The sequence below is a fragment of the Macaca fascicularis genome, chromosome 6, assembly GCF_037993035.2.
Source record: "Macaca fascicularis isolate 582-1 chromosome 6, T2T-MFA8v1.1".
Taxonomy (NCBI): Eukaryota; Metazoa; Chordata; class Mammalia; order Primates; family Cercopithecidae; genus Macaca; species Macaca fascicularis.
Genome location: NC_088380.1, coordinates 73,102,965 through 73,121,735, shown reverse-complemented (window position 1 = coordinate 73,121,735; position 18,771 = coordinate 73,102,965). Strand labels below are relative to the sequence as shown.

At 36.3% G+C, this 18,771-nt stretch overlaps 2 long non-coding RNA genes across 5 annotated transcripts in view; one reads left to right on the top strand and one right to left on the bottom strand.

Annotated features, from left to right (window-relative positions):
• Positions 1 to 18,771, top strand: part of LOC102145075 (uncharacterized) — a 117,851-nt gene that overhangs the window by 67,370 nt on the left and 31,710 nt on the right. The gene's annotated exons all lie outside the window — the stretch shown is intronic.
• Positions 4,346 to 18,771, bottom strand: part of LOC135971303 (uncharacterized) — a 32,523-nt gene continuing 18,097 nt past the window's right edge. For 2 of the 3 annotated variants that reach the window (XR_010587390.1, XR_012414549.1), the window contains one exon: positions 4,346 to 7,104. This is a non-coding gene — a long non-coding RNA (uncharacterized lncRNA). Of the gene's footprint in view, positions 7,105 to 10,948; positions 12,420 to 18,771 lie in introns of those variants that run through there. The other variant, XR_012414550.1, reaches the window with a different exon arrangement.

The following is an 18,771-nucleotide window of genomic DNA, read 5'->3' as shown; positions in this document are numbered from 1 at the left end:
GCTGAGGTGGGAGGATCTATTGAGCCCAGGAGGTCAAGGCTACAGTGAGCCGTTATTGTACCATTGCACTCCAGCATGGGTGAGACAAAAAGAAAAAAAAGAAGAAGGCACCATTTATGAATCAAAATCCTAGCCCTCACCATACACCAAATCAACCAGGACTTGATCTTGGACTTTCCAGCCTCTAGAACTGTAAGAAATATACATTTGTTGTTTACAAGACACTTAATTTATGATATTTTGCTATAGCAGTTAAAGCAGACTAACATAGTAGCCCTTCACTCCACTGACGGGCTTCAAGAGTTTCCCTTCTTGAAACCCTCCATGCCTTTGGACTTTGGGACATTCCAGGGTTTTGGTTTCTCCTTATTTCTCCACTTGCTACTTTTTTCCCCTTGGTTCTACTTAAAGGTCATTCTGCTCATTCCATCCCTCATTCTGTTTTGCTGTTTTTCCCAGTCTTGTTACAGCAACAACAAAAAAAGATTTAAAAGCCCATGAACCACTCCAAATCCCATCTGAGAGAAAAGTCATTTGCTCCTATTTGCAAATATAAGATGTTTTAAGGGTTGAGCTCAGAAAAGACTCTGAGGGAAGGCATGCAGATGCTTTCAAAATGCCATGCATTTTCATGCATAATCTCAGGCTGAATGAGGTTGCCCAAGGAATCAAAGAAGACTCACAGAATTCACTGCCAAGATATTCCCCAAAGTGGGAACAAATAGGGAAACTTTCTGCCTCTCTCATTATAAGCTACATGACAAGGACTCAAAGGTTTAGAGGGCCACATGCTTAATTTTATTCTCCAGTAACCAGAACCTTGTTGCTGCTGATCAGTCAAAAGCTAAATTGATATGTAATTAAAAGCATTTTTTGCCTGTCAGCACGCCATGATAATCAGCACATTTGTCTAATAGAAGGCCAATGTAATTAGAGAAGTTTTGAATAAAGATATTAGAAAATCACAGAGGGGTGTGCTTATATATAGTGTGTCCTACTTAAACAAGGTACCCCCACAGTCTCCGCATGTCACAAAGTCAGAAAGAAAAGCAGTGGTCATTGACTAGATGCTGTGTTGATTTAATACAAATGAAAGTAAGATTCCTTGCTTTCCCAATAAAATATTCATTGAATATTAATAAGTAGAACTCAGTAAATGTCACTTTAAGTTTTACCAGGCTCCTTATAATTCATTCATTCAACAAGCTACTTAATTGACTGTGAAAATGCATAGGCACTATAGGAAATCTAAAAGTAAATCAGAAAAATATCCTCTGGACAAGAAACTGACAATCTAGTACTACGATTAGATAGCCTCTTAAATAACCACAATATAAGTGGAAAGTAAATTATGTAAGAACTGCCCAGAGAAAATACTACATGCTAAGATTTTTTAAATATCAGTATACAGAGATTACTTTTAGTGCCAGGAAGTAGAAAGTTATGGAGGAAGAGAGAGACTAAAGAAGGAAATAACATTCGATGTGCATTTCCTATCCCAATTCATTCATTCATTTGAGAATTACTTATTACTTGCTCACAAAGTGTAAGGATGTGGGGAATACAATAGTAATAAAGTACACAATGACCTAGTTCCTATGTAGCTCTGAGTCTCATCAGGAAAGCACGTATCATGTAAGTGATTGCAAGAACATTGAGAGTCACCAAAATAATGTGGTGGGTATTGTAACCAGGCAATATTCAAGCAGTCTTGCATTTTCCCAGTGCCTCACAATACATTCTTGTGCTTCCTTTTCCCTAGCTAGGAAGCTATGGAATCTGGTTGCAGGATTGAAAATGTCAACCAACAATACAAAAGACTCATTTATAAATAACAGACAACATTGGTGTTTTATCTACCAAGAACCCCAGCTCCACTGAGAAAAGAAAACAGGGCAGTCAAACAGACATTAGTCACTCAGCTGACCATAAGTGTAGCCTAAATAAATAAATACTAGTTAATAATTCTCAATTAGACATAATACTACTCTACACAAAAGTCAGTAAAACATATTATGTGTTTTTATTAAATGCCTTAGATTGTTGGTGAAAGTGTCCTTATGTTGGGTAGCTGAGACAACTCATCTAGGACACAACCTCACGATTGCAGGTAATGAGAGAAGGTGGCTCCTTTTATGCCATGTAAGCTAAAGTACTCATATTCATTCATTCTAGATAGAAAAACAAACTTGTCAGGCTTGGTGGCTCATGCCTATAATCTCAACAATTTGGGATGTCAAGGCAAGAGGATCACTTGAGCCCAGAAGGCAGAGGCTGCAGTGAACCACTGTACTCCAGCCTGGGTGACAGAGTAACACTCTGTCTCAGAAAACAAACAAGAAAGCAACAAACATCATTAATACAAACAGTCCTCAACTTACAATTGTTCAACTTAAGATTTTTCAACTTTAAGATGCTATAAAAGCCATATGCCTTCAGTAGAAACCATACTTTAAGTAACTATACAACCATTTTGTTTTTCACTTTCAGTAAAATACTCAATAAACTACATGAGCTATTCAACACTTTATATAAAAGAGGCTTTGTGTTAGATGATGGTGCCCAACTATAAGCTAATGTAGTATTCTGAGTGCATTTATACCTTAAATGTCTAGGAGTATGCTAGGCAAACTATGATGTTCAGTAGGTTAGGTGTATTAAATGCATTTGACTAATATTTTTGACTTACAATGGGTTTATTGAGATGTAATCCTATCATAAGTCCAAGAATATCTGTAGATCATTTTAAATACATTGTTTTTTAAATGGAGGCTCCTTTATGAAATACTTGTGGAACATTTTCTTAAAAAAGAAAAACCCCTTTTTTTTCTGAAACCTTCAATTTTCTTCAAAAACTTCATGTGCTTACTTTATATATTTACTGATTTTTGTTTGTCTATTAATCCAGCAATTATTTAGCATGGTGTGCTAGACACTACCCTTGTAGTTGCAAAGATGAAAAAAACAGCTTTTGCCCTCCAGTAGAAGCTATAAAATCCCAGGAGAGAAAGAAATCAACTCACAAAGCTTAACCAAGGGATTCCAACAGAGGCAGGTTTTAAAGGGAGACAACAGTCATTACTGGGCCCTAAAGGTGGCCATGAGCATGCCAGGCCAAGCTAAAGGAAGAGAATCCATAACTTGCTCTATGGGAAGAGCAATTAAGATACTTTCAGGTTTAGGGCTTGATTAAATTATATTTTAATTTAACAAGACTTTTTATCCTGAGAGAGTCTTGGTGGTTTTTTACTAGAAAGAGGCTAAAAATAGAAACAACATTGACTCTGGGCTTTAAGTGTTCTCTTTAAATAAAACCCTCCTAGAGGTCTCATCTTCATTCTGAGCTTCAGGACTGATTAAAGCACTGTTTATAAAATCAGATCTTCTCCATAAGGGAAGGCAAACTCTTAATTCTATTTAAAAAAAAAAAAACATGGAGAAGAGCCAAGGTATAGTTAAGTGTTTTAATAGTTACAGTTACTTACCAAGCACACCCAGAATTAACAACAAAACAGACAATTTTATGTGGGTAAACAATATGAATCAGTTACTTTAAGAGCCCAGTTTCTGTAAGAGAAAGAGAGAGAATGTGTGCTTTCATAGTCATAAAATAATGACCAATGTTGTCGTCAACACTTTTCATTCCTACATATCAATATTCTTGACAAGTATCATAGGATGGAATGTATTTTATTCTGTCTAGGGATGCTAATGATTTGACACAAATACCTCAACTTAGGAAAGCTGAGATGGTGCTGGGTTTAAGACCAATGCTCAATCTACCATTTGACTTCCAAATTAGTTCTTGACAACACTTCCACAGTGAGCTATAAATCAGAGAGGAAATGAACTCTGCATTATCTCACAACGCATGCAAAACACCTCAACTCAGTGCCACCATTCCTTCCAATGCAGAATGACCAAAGGCCAAGAAATCTCATTAATTTAGTGTATTTCATGTTGAACCAGTGACTTTCTGCTTGGAACTGCGGAGAATTCGCCCCCCATCTCTTCCCATCCCTCAGGATGTAGGAAGTGCCCTTTCCTTCCACTATCCTTGCTGAAAAGGCAGAACATTCTTTTATGATCATTAATTTTTGTCTATTTTTTTATATATTTGCATATATATTTCTATTTATATATGTATATATATCTATTTTATATACATATATATGTCTTTTTAAAAAATATTTTCTTGAGACGGAGTTTCGCTTGTCACCCAGGCTGGAGTGCAATGGCACGATCTCAGCTCACTGCAACCTCCACCTCCCGGATTCAAGCGATTCTCCTGCCCCAGCCTCCCAAGTAGCTGGGATTACAGGTGCCTGCCACCACGCCCTGCTAATTTTTGTATTTTTGGTAGAGACAGGGTTTCATCATGTTGGCCAGGCTGGTCTCAAACTCCTGACCTCAGGTGATCCAACCACCTCGGCCTTCCAAAGTGCTGGGATTACAGACATGAGCCACTGTGCCCGGCCTAATTTATATATGCTTATGTATTTTTATATATGTATATGCATTTTATACACACACACACACAGACATACTGTGATGATTAAGTTTAGGTGTCACCTTCGCTAGATTAAGGGATACTATTATGGCTGATAAAGCATTATTTCTGGACATTTCTGTGAGGATGTTTCCAGAAGAAATTTGCATTTGACTCAGAGGACAATGTGGGCAGGCTATTCCATTGTCTGAGGGCTCAAACAGAGCAAAAAGGCAGAGAAAAGGTGAACTCACTCTCTTTCCAGGAGCTGGCACACTTTTCTTCTCCTGCCCTTAAACATCAGAACTTCAGGTTCTCCAGACTTCAGACTCCATGGCTTGCACCGGCAGCCCTTCAGATCCTCAGGCCTTCAGTCTCAGAATGACAGTTACAACATCCGTTTTCCTGATTCAAGAGCTTTAGGACTTAGACTGAGCCACACTACTGGCTTCCCTGCTTCTCCGGTTTGTAGATGGTATATCATGGGACTTCTTCACCTACATAATTCCATGAGCCAATTCTCCTAATCAATCCCCTCTTTGCTAGCTAGCTAGCTAGATACATGCATACATACATACATAGACATCCTAGTTGTTCTGTGTTTCTGGAGAACCCTGGCCAATACACATGCACACATACGTTTTTATATATTTATATACTTACATAGTCTATTTTTATTTTCTAAAATATGAATTTAAATCAATCAGTTTCACTCTAATTGCTGGTTTACCTGCATCCCACAATTTTTTTAGTTTGGTTTTTACCATTATTTAATTAGAAATAATCTTAAAATTTATCTTGTTTTTTACCAATATACAAGTATGCTGTTTAATTTTCAGATACTTCAAAATTTTCTAAATGTTATTGATTTCTAATGTAATTCTGTTGTAGTCAGTAAGATTTCACTCTTTTGAATTTAATTATTTTATGTCTCAACATATGATCTGATCCATCTTGGTAAACGTTCTGTGTCCTCTTGCAAAGAATTCTTATTGTGAAGTTGTCAGATGAATTGTTCTATAAACGTCAATTTGGTTAAGAGAGTCGGTAGTTTTGTTCCAATTATACAAACTCACATATATGATTTGTGTTCTTTGTGCTATTATTGTCATATATTTTAGCACTACACGTTATAAATCTCAAATTAATTGCTGATATTTTTACTTTCATCAGTTATCTTTTAAGGAAGTTAAGAAATGAGGAAAAAAGATAATTTACATTAACTTTCTATGGCATGGAACTACAGAAATTTGACCACCTGGATTGTTGAACTAGTCTAAACGTGTTCCCATACATGAGTACCATTCTACATATGTGCCTCTCTGATAACCTCTACAGTGACATTTAGCCCATTCCTTGAGTCAAAGTGCAACTCCTTTAAAGATCAGAATCTCTTATGACAAAGGCCATCATATAACTTATTATCTAAACTGGGACAGGTTGACAGTTTTAATAATTATGTAAGCACAAGAGTCATGCAATATGACATATGGCCACTCTACTTATGTCGTGCTGGTAAGGAAATAGTCATAAGATGGTTTCCTGCTTGGAGCTGTGGAGGAAGGAAAGGAAAGCGATTCTAATACTTCTTTAAACTACTTGTACTCAGCATGTTATAGGAAAGTCAGTTACTGTTTTTTCTTTAAAGAAACAAAGGTCTGAGGATGTTTATAGATCTACCAGTTTCAAGTGGCCAGTTGTCACTTCCCTTTGGTATATTCTCTGTCAGGTTATACTTGTTTAGAGTATTGTGTCATGTTTTGAAAGACCACTTCACACTAAATGCAGGTATTATCATTGTGTATATTCTGCACATGTGAATGAGGGGATAAGGAGAGAAACAGGGAAAGAGAAGATAGAGCGAGAAAGAAAAAATATGCTTTGCCATTTTTCTTGATAGGAATATTAAGTTGACTTCATCTTTTCTCCAGAAAGTTGGAGAAATGGTGTTCAGGTCCTATTCAACCAATTACATTATTTGTTATATTGTATTCATTCATTAAGGGCTCTTGTCTGATGCCGCAAAGTAAAAATCTTACTTTATTTAAGGTTGTTTACTTCATTGTGATTAGTGTGAATACTAATCAGCCAAAGAAGAAAAGGAAGGAAAGATCATTTTAGGACTCAAATAGTTTGTTAAAGGGAACAGCTTTATACTAGTCCTAGAAAAAGATTTTATCCATATTCTGTTTTAAAGAGGTTTGTAACATAAAGCGTCCCCAGAGCTCTTCTCTTGGTCCCTGGCTTCTATTTAATAGTTGTTCCAGAACATTTTACAGTCATTCAGCTTGGTTTCCATTGATTTCTTTGACTGAACTGAGAAAATATCACAAAATGTTCTCATGCCATTGGGGTATTAAGGAGAAAGTACAATAATGTTCTTGAAATTTTTTAAAAACCTTTATTTGTCTTATAGCCATGGCCAGACAGAAAACATTTTTTAAAGGAGAAATAAACAAATATCTTCTCTAGTCTTTCTTCTTAATTAAATAGATAAGAAACAGATAATGTTCTCCTTATGGGTAATATAAGCAAATAATTATCTATAAGTGGCAGATTTCTCACAGCAGCTTGATTGGTTTGACGTCATTCATACATAAGTAGACAGGAGAAACCTAAATGGAAAAAAAACCACTGATGCAGTTTGGGCCAGGGAATAACATTTAATAATGCAATACTAATGCACTGCAGTGATAAAACACAGGCATTCTTAAAATTTCCAGAGCTCTGCAGCAGACATTTGTTTGTGGTATAGATATTAGAGAACTGCATTTCCTTAAATTCTAGTACCATACGTACCTATAAATACTAAAGAGAACATAAATCATCATAGCTTTTATTCAATTAGTTTATGAAGATTCTATACTTAAAATTCAAATTTTCAGCAATGAAAGAGAGTGATAAACTTTCTTTAGTCTATTAATACTGATAAGAGAACGTTATTCGTTTGACCTAAATCAAATACAAATTGGAAGGAATTGGAGGATTTCGCAGAACCAGGAGAAGAAAGAGAAGACAATGTAGACTAGAACCAATACTTCTTTTAGCCCCTTCTAGCTAAACTTTTCACCAGAACCTTGTCAAGAATTGGTGTCAAATACCAGTTGGCTCCACCTTTAAATATATCCAGAATCTGAGCAATCCTTATTACCACCACTGCCTTCACTCAGTGCAAGTTCTCAACTACATTACTGCAACAGCCTCTTAGTGATCTATTTCCAATCCTTAGTCTCTGCAGCCTAGTCTCAACCCAACAGACAGAATAATCATTTTAAAACTTAAAGCAGTTAGTTTATTTCTCATCTGCTCACAATCTTGCAATGGCTCCTAGTAATCACTTAAAAAGAAAAAAAAAGAGAGAGAGAGAGAGAGGAGAGGAGGGGAGGGGAGAGGAAAGGAGGGGAAGGGACAGGAGAGGAGAAGCTACGGCCAGCACAGTGGCTCATGCTGGTAATCCCAGAACTTTGGGAGGCCAAGGCAGGAGGATCGCTTGACTCCAAGAGTTTGCCTGGGCAATATGGTAAAACCCCATCTCTCCAAAAAAAAAAAAAAAATACAAAAATACAAAAATTAGCCAGGCGTGATGGTGCGCACCTATAGTCCCAGCTGCTCAGGAGGCTGAAGTGGGAGGATCACCTGAGCCTGGGAGGTCATGGCTGCAGTGAGCTGAGGTCATGTCACTGCACTCCAGCCTAGGTGATAGAGAAAGACTGTCTCAAAAAAAAAAAAAAAGTTTTTATAATGGTGTATATGGTCTATGTATACAGGGGCAAAACCACCACCATCAGTCATTCAATAATCCTACCACATGGTCCAGTAACCAGGTCCATATTTATGCATATAGCAAAATAGGACACTTCCAGCATCTAGAGTATATGACTTTAAGGAGCCAGAAAGTCTTCCTCACTTTCAAACACTTGTGCCCTTCTTGCCGATGAATAATAGAAATTCAAGCAAGAGGCTCTTTATGTCTGACCTTATCACTTTAACCCTTGTTGAATAGCAAATATCCTTTAGAGAGGCAAAAATGTTTATTGTTAGAAATTTTCTATATTTAGGGTATACTAATTTCTCATACACTTTTTGGCAGTAAACTTTGATAGAAAAATAATATAGATGCTGCAGTAAGGAGAGAGGAAAATGTAATAAAATTTTATTGAATAAAGAGGCAGAACACACACAGTACAAACTTCAGTTGCATCATAATTTTACAAAGGGCCAAAACTAAAAATAATTAAAATTAAAAATTTAATGCTTTACAAAATATTCACTATTGAAAATATTAGTACATGCTTATTGTAGCAACTCAATTAATACAAAAATACATAAAGAAAAAATAATTCTTACTTTCATCTCCAGCTATATTTCTATCACCATCAAGATACATTATTTTAACAGTTTAATGTACATCCTTCCACTGACAGACTTTTAAATTAAAAGTAAGCTTTTAATTATATATTCATTTAATATTAAATGAATTAAAACTTACAATCAATTCCTTTTTATCATTTACTCAGGCTAAGGCTGTTTTTTTTAAATCCTAGCTTTCTATAAAATATTTGAAGATTATTATTTTATTAAAAAGGAAGAAAAAGGAATTCAAATGCAAATGATCTATCATTACATCTCTCACTAAATCTGACAAACTCTAGCTTATTAAGCAATTTTTTGCTTAAGTTTGAGATTTTTGTCAAAGGTCATGCATTCTTCCAGAAGAAGGAAATCAAATGCTATCTTCCCAGTGGAAAATTTGCATAAATATTTTCCTTGTTTTTTACATTGAAAATACACTTGGAGAAATTAATGATGATTTCTGTGCTGGTTTGCACATGCCTTGCGCTCAGTAAGAACTCATTACAAATATTTCCTATAAGCCCTCATGACACATTCCTGGTTTTACAGATGAGACAACTGAGGATTGGAAAAGTGAAACACTTACCTAAGGTACACAGTAAGTGGCAGAACCAGCACGGAGAGACAGTTTAGTCTGGGGAGGCAGTACAGTACTATGCGGTAGTCAACAGGATGGGACTTTGGGTCCAGTCAAAATAGGGTTCAAATCTCAGCACAGCTATCTGATGTTGGATATTAGCCACCTTTGCATCATTTTAAACAATATTAACTAACATGTTTAGAATCACTACTAAGGAGTAGATATTACTCACAAGGAATTTCCAAAACTCAAAAGAGAATATGTTCAGACCAATGTTTTTCCGATATATAAGGAAGTGTCTGCAAAATATCACATTCAGCTTTTAATTTTCGGGTTTTTTTGTTTTTTAGTCAGATCTTTATACTTTCAAAATTGTGTTTTGGATTAAAATATTTTCTTTTTTTTTCTTTGTTAAAAACAAAAGGGAGGGAAATGCTTGTTTTCTTTTGAGAAAATGGAAAACTAACAAATTAACAAAGTCGCTACAGTCAGCTCAGCAGAATATAACTTTATATGTCTATAGCCTAGTAAATGACAATTTTGGTTTCTTGGAATCACATTAGAATATGGGAAAAGAAATAGGAATCAAGAGCATGGTTAGAGCCAGAACAAAACAAAAGTCAGAAGGCAAAGTGCTAGACTGAGATGCGGTGGAAACTAAGCAGACAGATGTAGCAGAACCATATTTAGAAATGAGAGGAAAATATCATCTCTCACTTATCCCTTCAAAGAGTTTATAATCTAGGACGAGATGACGAATACATTCTCTCATGTGTAAACTCCATCTGATTGATGGTAGCTGCCTAAAATGTTGTGCTGAAAGGGATGCTAAGGCTCTTTTTGGATTCAGAAAGTATTATGAAGATTCTTATTGTCTAACCTGGTCTTCAAATAGGGAATAGAACATATATGCGATGCATTTGCTATCTCTTGGTCAGGCAGACAGAGGAAATTGGACTAACAATCCCCAGCACTTGCTTTGCATCAGGTGCTTCAGACACAACCACTTAAATCCTCATAAATCCAATGAGGTTAAAATTACCATCTACATTTTACAGATGAGGAAAATCCTTCTCTGAGAAAATAACTGGTTGCTATTTGGAGAAAGAGAAAAACAAACAATGACTTTGCAATGGAGGGAAGGGAAGGCAATGAGTGTGTAGATGATTCTACACACTCATACGCATGAAAAGTGTGAGTCAGCTACTGCCGTTCAGGGAGAGCCAGTGTACACATATGTCTTGCTATCCCAGTTTTCAACATTTCTTGTATTTAAGTTTCACAAATATTTCGCAGTCTAAATTGTCTCATCCTTCAAGATTTGCCATTATACTAATTATAAATTCTTTATAACTGACAAATAATGTTTCCCTTTGAAAATTATTTTAGAGTTTGAAAAGGACTTTATTCAAACTCTCTGATTACTACTCTAAGACCACAAAGAGATTTTATGACAATAGAAAAGAAAACATGCTAGCCTGAGAGTACAGACCTCATTAACAGTCTCAGCTTTATCAATAACTTACCTGATTTTGGATTAGTCACTCTCCCCATCTGGGCCTTAGTTTTCCCCACAGGGGATTGGACCATTCCCTCTAAGGTCTGTGTGGACTCCCAAAGCCTGTGATTTCTGTAAGTTCAAAATGCAATTCTTACTTTGAAAAGTCAGAGACGCTTTACTATGAATAATTAATATGCTGGTTGAAAACGAATAATAATTTTTTTCTTTGCTTCTTTTTTCAAATCATGTAAGACATTTTAAGACACAGAACATCTATTAGCTGCAAGCCCCTTGCTGGGCCTATAGAGCCAAGGAGAGTCATTCATTCCCTCAGTGTGTGTACACTGAGCACTGGTTATGAATAAGGTGCTGTGTAAATGTGAAGGAAATCTAAAGTTGTATCAAGCATAAATTTGCTCTAATGACTAATAAATGTACTTAAGTAACTAAAACATATAGCAGAAAATAAGAAGAAACATAAAAGTTATACAGATAAATTGGTATGAAAGGTAGGAGAAAGGGTATATTACCTCTTATGGAACTATGGAAGGGGTCAAGAAGTCTCCATAGATAGAGCCTTGTGAGGTGGGTTTCAAAAATAAGTCTTAGCCAAATAGGGAAGAGTGTGAAGAGGAAGGTGATACAGGCAGATGGTTCACCATGAGCAAAGTGAGGAGGTGGAATAATGCAGTACATAAATAGAGAAGAGAAAAATTGTCCATTTTGGCTGGGTTGAAAAGTCCCAGAGGGCAGCAATGGTAAATGACAGTGGAAACTAGTATAGTCATCAGTGCCAAGCACAGGAATTAAGACTTTATTTTCTAAGTTTAGTCTTTTTAAGCAGCAGAGTAAAAACCTTAGCCATCTACCAGATTAATCTGGCAGTAGGATGTAAGATGCATGTAAGATGAATGCAGTTGAGAAGATCCTAAGTATGGAGAGGTCAGTGAGGAATGACTTCAAAGTGTAGCCAAGAACTAACAAGTAGCCGAAGCATCATTACAGTGAGAATGGAGAAAAAGGAGCAGATCCAAAAACTAATAACAATAAGAGCTAACATCTATTGGTGTTTACTATGCACCCTGTACTGTTCTGAGCCTAAGTCATTAGCTTATTTAATCTTCACAACATTCCTATAAAGCAAGTTTTATCATTCCGGTTTTACAGTTGCAAAATCTGAGAAACAGAAAGATTAAAAATCGCCTGACGTTACCCATTTAGAGACTCATCTCTGGGTCTAGAGTCTTGTTGCTTAATCATTCTATAATACTGCTCTCCTGCAGAAATAAGATTGACATAACTTGGCCACTGGTTAATAATCCTCTCAGGGAGTCACTGATTGTATACGCAATAAAAAATAACAAGTTAGTAAACAAAATACGTAACAAGTAAAATAAATATGCCCAGCTTACCTATAACATTTGCTCAACTCTTTAGAAATGCGTTACCAAATGAACAAGTCCACCAATCAAATAGTCATTCCTCTCAGCCCCACCTGCCATTGAATGTGCTGTTGCTCCCCAGGTGAAACATGTGAGAAATTCTTTTTTTAATTTAATAAGGGAAAAGAGTTTCTACCTCATCCCCATTATGTGATGGCTAATTTTATCCTTTGTGTGGCTTTATGCCAGGTAAGCCGAGGACGTGGACTCAGTAGCAAACTCCTCCTACGTTTCTCTCAACCAGTCCCTTGACTATGTCAGCAACGGAGACACAGTCCTCTCCAGTTTTCAACCACAAGACCCAATTTGTGTTGAACCAGTGATTAGGAACAAGGTGTCCTCAGCGAAGAACACATTCAAAGTGCCTATTTTTGAAGGAATGAAGCTCTACGTCTACAATTCCAATTTTCCTTAATTCTCAGAGGTAACCATGATACTTGTGAGAATAGGCAATGCCCCCCAAGTGACAACCTATCTGCAGTCCATATTTATGCTGCTACCACATCATTTTCTCTTTCGTTTATTTCACTGCTTTGTGTTTACTGGCTGTCAGTAACAATGCCTAGGAACACAATAACGTAAGCAACAGGAAATTCTGGAGAAAAGAGAAATGTCAGTGACTAAAAGTCAAAGATATTAATATCTAGATGCCAGGTACTTCTCTAATTTCAAAGAATAGGCCCTTGTTGGGCACCTCAGATTCAATGCTCCTGTTCTGAGTTGCTCTCTCGCATCTGCATTCCAGCTGGTGGAATTCAATGCAGGAAAGGGCACAGTTGCCATTTGATAAAACACATTGAATTCCCAGCAGGAAAAATTAACTGTCTTCACAATACTGTTCTTGATGTAAATATATTGCTTTTTTGAATTCCAAACACCTACTAATTTGCTTTAAATTGCCCTAATAATAATCATTGCTTAATGTTGCAGCAGTGAAACAGCTTCTGCTTTTTGAAAAACCTAATTTTGACAGCAGGTGCCTGTTATGTCCTTGTAATTTTTCCTATAAAGATCATTATCCCTTAATTGTAAATTGCAGCTGCTTTGAGGGTATTTTGGTTCATGATGATGGTTTGATTGATTATTGAAGTTCCAATCCCACTGTGCTGAGGAGTCTAGTCTGTTGGGATTTCCAAAAAGCAGCATCAAAATCTTTAATATAAACTCACATTAGTTCACTCTGTCACAAAACTTTCAGCCATGAGGTAACGTTGTTTATAAAACACAAAGATGAGTATCTTTTCCTTTTTTGTCAAAAAATTTAAAAAATCAACAAAATATTTGTATGTGGCTTCAAATGATATGTTTCCTTAGCTTCTTACTCAAAACCAGATATGCTTTTGGAGTAAACTAGTTTAGACAAAGTGTTTTGTTTGAAGGATATTATTATATTTAAAGAGGAAGAGGATTTCTCTAGATTTTAAAGAAAAAAATATGAAGATGGTAATATATTCAAGACTTTTCATGTTTTAAAAAGTAATAATACATAACCTCTTAGAAACTCAGTTTTGCTATGTTCTCTAAACTGTGTGATAAACATAAAAGGGAACAGATGTGTTACTTATTCTTGAAGCTCATCCAATTTTTATGTCGAAGACTGTAGCTACATGTCTATCTACATTTGTTTTTCATCAAAGACAGGGATGTTGAGTATGTTGATCTCAGAGACATTCTATCCTCTTTGGGGAGTCTACCCCAACAGAGGATAAACATATAAAATTGCCTCCTGTCCCAGTCCCATTCCTTTTCCAACTTCTTAAAGAGATTTAGCTGCATGACCTTTGGTAAATCCCTCAACTTCTCCATGCCTCAACTACCTCATCTAGGAAACTGTGCTAACAATATAACCTGATTTGTGCAGACCAAATGATATAACCTACTTTACATTCTTAGAATAGTCACTGTCACACTTTAAGCACTCACATAATATGGACTATTTTATGTTCATTATTAAATAACTGCATATCCTTATTGAGCACACTCTTGGGACAGGCACTCTATGGGGTGGAAGAATGAAATATAGTCTCTATCCTCTAAGGGTGAGAGAGAAAACTGCAGCCAACCGCAGCATGCTTTTGCTTGGTCCCTAAGCTAAGAAGGAATTTTATATTTTAAAAGGTTTAAAAAAAATGGAGAAGAATATGCAACAAATACATGTAGTGGCCCTCAAAGTCTAAAATATTTGCCATTTGGTACTTTACAGAATACATTTTCCAAGTTCTGGCTCTGTAGGGAACAGAAATGTCCTGGTGAGGTAACCAGAAGAAGGCTACAATCTTTCCAGGGGCAGTAGGGGGAAGAGAATAGGAGAGGGGAGGAAAGAAGTCACGTAAGGTTTTAAGAAGAGGTTATATTTGAACTAGGATTTGTGGACTTGTAAAGTAGGTCAGATTTCATCAACATGAGAGGGAAAGTAGTATAGATAAAGAAAAAGCAAATCATAAAAACAATATAGTTGTATATTTTAGGAATTGTGGCTAATTGAGTATGACTTGATTATAGGTGCCTATGTGTGTAGGAGGTAGTGTGGGTGGGAAAGGGGAGAACTAATGGTCAAAAATTAGGGTGGAAAGAGCCATAACATAAAGGGCCTTAGATGCTCTACTAAAGATTAGAACTTTGGTTTGAAGGTAAAGAGTTATCACCAAAATTTTTTAAGCAGAGCAATGACAAAATCAAAACAGATTCAGAACAATAATTCAAGCCACAGTACACAAAATAAATTATAAAGAAACTTTGTCTTTGGGTCAAGATTGAATAACAGGAACCAGATTTAACATTCTGCCTGAAACAACAACAAAAAAACCCTAGATAAAGTATATAAAACAAGGTTTTCAGAAATTGAAATAGACAGTGCCAGACAATGACTCCCAAGAGAGGAGAACAAAATGAACTAAGCCCTATTACTGCCCAAATTCCCATATAGAGAGAAGCTCCAGGCTTTAGCACAAGAGAAGGAAGATATAACCCACAATGAAGGGAAAAAAAATCAACAGAAACAGACCCAGAGATGACACCTATAATATAATTGGTTGACAAGTACATTAAAAGTGGTAACTATATTCCAAATATCCAAATACTGAAGTAGAAAAATGCTTGAGCATGCTAAATAGAGACATAAAAGTTTTTTAAGTACCTAAACCAAACTTCTAGAGCCATGAAAACAAAAACATAATAATGTTGGAGATGAAGAATAAACTAGATAGGAGTAACAGAAGGTTAGACACTATTGAAAAAAGTATCAGTGAACCTGAAAACATAGTATAAAAATAGCGCCCCACCACCACCCACAATCACCACCACCCACAATTGAAATGAGTATAGTGATCTGTGGGAGAACTTCAGCCTTCCTGATATGTATGCATTGGAGTCACTGAAGAAAGGGAGGATGGACAGAAAAAGTATTTGTAAAAACTACCACACAACATTTTTCAAAATGGATATAAACTGTAAACCTACAGAATCAGAGTTAATGGATCCGAGCATAAGAAACATGCATAAAAAACACTGACGTTCATCATAATCCTCTTTGTTTTAAAACAGTGATAAATAGAAAAATTTTAAATCAGTCATGGGGGAAAATGACACATTACATACTGAAGATATAATAGTTGAAGAACAAAGACCAGAATAACAGCAGGGTTCTCTTTGGAAATAATGGAAGACAGAAGGCATTGAGCAACATTTTTTTAAAAGACTGGAAGAAAAGAAAAAAAACTATCAACCTGGAATTTTATACCCAGGAAAAATATTTTTCCAAAACCAAGATAAAATAAAGACTTTTTCATAACATAGAAAAGCTGAAAGAATTTATAATCAGCAGCCCTGTACTATAAGAAATGTTAAAAGAACTATTTCAGGATGAGGGAAATTGATACTGGATGGAAAGCTGGATATAAAAGTAATGAATAGCACTGGAAATGATTTTTTAAATTTTTTAAAATGTTTTTTAAAAGATAATTAAGGCCAAAACAATTACAGGGTATTATAGGATTTATGACATAATAGAAGATATATGAAAACAATTCCAAATTAAAAATGCAAAGAATTCTTCAGCCTGATTAAAGACAGCTACAAAACCAACAGCTACATTATATTTAATGTTGAAAGACTGGCATCAAGAACAAGGGAAAAATGTTCTCTCTTGTCCCTTCTATTTGACATTGTACTAGAGATGCTAGCAAAATAAAGCAAGATGAAGAAACAAAGGAATCCTAATTAGGAAGAAGTAATTATGCTGAGTCAAAGAATTTATAAAAAAGGATACTTACATTAAATTCTAAAAAACACAAGCCATGTATTAAAAACCAGATCAATCATTGCTTGGGAATGGAGGTATGGGGGTGGGGGAAGGAGAGATTACAGAGGGGTACATGGAAACATTTGAGGATGAAGGATATGGTTATTATTTTTATTGCAGTGATGGTTTCAAAACTCCTCAAACTGTATACTCTAAATATTTGTAGCTTATTATATGTCAATTATATTTCAGTAAATCTGAAAAATATTGCAAAAAGTAATTACATTCAGGGCTGAGATGCTGAGGCAGGAATTCATTCATCTAGGAGACAATGACATAGAGAAGTGAAAAAATTAAGAACAGAACTACAGAGATAACTTTGGGAATGAAGAGAATACACCAATATAAGATTTCCTTCTGAAATTGAATGGACAACTGGGCAACTGGGTGAATAGTGTAACTATGAACAGCATTAAAGAACATAGGAGAATGGTCTGATTAAAGAAGAAAGACAATGATTTGAGATCTAAACATGTCTTATGGGGCAGCAAATTGCACATTTCAGAAGTAGATACATCTACAGTGTTTGATTTCAGGAGAGCGATATGGGTTGGAGATTAAGATATTGGAATCATAAGCATATTTAGGAGAGAATTGAGGCTAAGGGAGTGGGCAAGAATGCCCAGGAAGAGATCTTGGATTAAGAAATAACTGAGAGGCCGGGCGCGGTGGCTCAAGCCTGTAATCCCAGCACTTTGTGAGGCCGAGACGGGCGGATCACGAGGTCAGGAGATCGAGACCATCCTGGCTGACACAGTGAAACCCCGTCTCTACTAAAAAATACAAAAAAACTAGCCGGGCGAGGTGGCGGGCGCCTGTAGTCCCAGCTACTCGGGAGGCTGAGGCAGGAGAATGGCGTGAACCCGGGAGGCGGAGCTTGCAGTGAGCCAAGATCACGCCACTGCACTCCAGCCTGGGCGGCAGAGCGAGACTCTGTCTCAAAAAAAAAAAACAAAAAACAAAAAACAAAAAAAAGAAATAACTGAGAAAGTAGGGCTTTGGGAATATCGATGTTAAGGGATGAGCAATGGATTTTCTTCTCTAAGGCGGGTCTCAATTCTCTTTTCATCATCTTTGTCCTCTGACGGTCCCTATGAGAAACATGTTCACCCATCCAAACCCAAAGGGTGTACTCAGAGGTACAAAGAACAGCGAAAGTGAGACTTTTAATAGTGATCTTGCAAGATCGGGTGTCTGGTAGGCAGGCACACCCAGGGCAGCTACAGCAGGTAATTTATCTCCTAACACCCAAGTTCCTCTCTCGGTTCCTCACTGGTTGAGTACTATGAGGTTACAATCTTCCTGGGTGTCACCTAAGTTTCATTATCCCCTTTATAAGCTTATACCCCGTCCCCTTCTCTGCTTAAGTTTTGATTTCCCAATAATGAAACTTTCTTCTGTTTTATGGGCTGACACCTCCTCTACATTCTGTTCGCTTATCATCACTTTCTAGGAGCATGAGCTGTGTGGCTTGTTACATCCACAGGCTAGCTGCCAGTGCTTAGATTTATCATGCCTTGAAAATGGACCACTTAAAATGTTTTCTTACAGTTCCCATTCTCTTGTTATCGAGTTATACTCTAATCTGAGTGTTCCAATCAGGAACATTAAGAACCTCAGAAAATAAAATAGTATCTCCAACAACAGGAGATTCATTTCCCTCCAAGAACTGATAATATGTGTGTTTACAATTTCAGCTCAGTCTTGGATTAAAACATAACTGTTTCATCAGATTCTCAAGTGCGATACAAAATACATACTTAAGTCTTTTCAGGATATACACTGTACCTAAATTTTGGCATGTTTAGTGAGAGAGACAGCAGAGAATTGGGATATGCAGGAATGGAAGGAAAATTGGAATAAGTCTTAGAAGACCAGCTTCCTTATGCTGACAAATATTTTTTCAGCTCCCACCACAGTGTATTGAGATTTTAATAAATATGAAAAAATTATTTTACTTCATCCTCCCAAAGATAATAGACACGTAGTTTTTAACTCTGAATTTATCTGTGCTTATCAAGAATAAAATGGGGAGAGTGAATTGAAATTTGTTTTTTATAGACCAAATAGAGATTATCTCACTTTAGGGAAAAAAACAACCCCTAG